This window comes from Otolemur garnettii, unplaced genomic scaffold (genome assembly GCF_000181295.1).
Source record: "Otolemur garnettii isolate 467f Iridium unplaced genomic scaffold, OtoGar3 scaffold00053, whole genome shotgun sequence".
In the NCBI taxonomy this organism is placed as follows: domain Eukaryota; kingdom Metazoa; phylum Chordata; class Mammalia; order Primates; family Galagidae; genus Otolemur; species Otolemur garnettii.
The window spans coordinates 8,577,147-8,579,087 of record NW_003852448.1 but is presented as its reverse complement, the minus strand read 5'-3'; positions in this window follow the sequence as shown (position 1 = coordinate 8,579,087).

Genomic DNA, 1,941 nt, shown 5'->3' with positions numbered 1-1,941 from the left:
AGCAACACATTTCCCTCCCTATAGCAGCTTCCTTTCCCTTCTTGGAAAAGGACTAACACTAATATTTACAACTAAAAGGGCCTTCAGAGTCACCAGTCTGTGCTTTTCACAGTGGACATCTGACAACAGAGATTGAAGATAAATTGTTCTTCCCAGCCCACAGAGTTGCTTATTGACAGGCTTAGGACCTGAATCTCTTTCTGACTTCGGGTTTAGGACCCTGTTACTAAACCAATAACTCTCTGACCTTTCTCTTGTCTCTACTTTCTATTGGCTCACAGCTTGAGCTGTATGAATAGATTTATGCACACCCAAGACTATAGAGAGGACAAGAATGTGAACATAAGACACCAGGAATGTAACACAGCTCAAAGGCCATGAGGAACTCCAGGATTTGAACTGGTATATGGATCATACCCCTGAGATCAGTCTTTAAAATTGATGTTTTTGGTAATTATCTTGGGATTTTTTAATATAAATTATTTTTTCTTTCAGATTAATGTGAGGGTACAAATAATTAGGTTACAATGTTTGTGTTTGTTAGGTAGAGTCCCTGTCATAGTTATGTCCCACACCCAGGAGGTGTACCATATACCCTTACATTGTAGCCATTAAGTGGGAGCATACCAATCCCCCTCCCTCATCCCCATTTCCCCTTCCCTTCCTTCTTCCTCCCCTCATCTTGAATTGAATTAAATTTTTCTCTTGTTTGGGTGTGTATTAGATTGTCTAGTGGCTTCATATTAGTATTGACTACATTAGATACTTGTTTTCCATTCTTGTAATTCTTTACTAAGAATGTGCGTCAGCTCCATCCAGGTTAATACAAGTGATGTAAAGTCTCCATCTATTTTTATAGCTGAATACTATTCCATGGTATACATATACCACAGTTTATTAATTCATTCTTGGGCTGATGGGTTTTAGATTGTTTCCACATCTTGGTGATTGTAAATTGAGCTGCAGTAAACAATCTAATGCAAATGTCCTTGTGATAAGATGATTTTTTTCTTCTGGGTTGATGCCTAGTAATGGGATTGCAGGATCAAATGGAGATTTATTTTGAGTTCTTTGAGAATTCTCCATACTTCTTTCCAAAGAGGATATATTAGTTTGCAGTCCCACCAACAGTGTAAAACTGTTCCTTCTCCTTACATTTGCACTAGCATCTGCAACTTTGAGATATTCTGGGATCTTACTAAAATGCAAGAACAATCTAAGATTGTTATAATCTGGGATTAGGAACAAGTTCCTCATGGAGAGTCAAGATGCTCTTGGGGAAACACCTTCCATGAATGTAGATCTGTTTCCTTTTGCACTACCCACAGGAAGACTTGGGTATTGAGACATACAGGAAGGGGATGGGTTTAGAATTTCAGCATCAGCCCCAGGATCAGCTAGAGTAGGTAAGAAGTTCCAGGATTTAAACCAAGGGCTATAGTGAAGCTACTTGTCCTCTGAAGTATGCTGTAGACCTATGGTTCCTAATTTTAGGCTACATCAGGGTGGGGGAGCTGAAGTTCAGGGAGTGGAGGAGAGAGGAACATTTAAGAAAAAAGATGGGCTCGGCGCCTGTGGCTCAAGTGGCTAGGGCGTCAGCCACATACACCTAAGGTGGCAGGTTCAAATCCAACCCAGGCCCACCAAAACAACAGTGAAGGCTGCAACCAAAAAATAGCCGGGCGTTGTGGCGGGCGCCTGTGGTCCCAGCTGCTTGGGAGGCTGAGGCAGGAGACTCGCTTGAGCCCAGGAGTTGGAGGTTGCTGTGAGCTGTGATGCCGTGGCACTCTGCCCAGGGGGATAGCTTGAGTCTCTGTCTCAAAAAAAAAAAAAAAGAAAGAAAAAGGATGAATGAGTATGGGGGTGGTGAACTGGCATGGAGGATAGCAGGCTTGGACAGGCATAGGAATGCAGACCACTAGCTCTGCAGTGCATACAAGT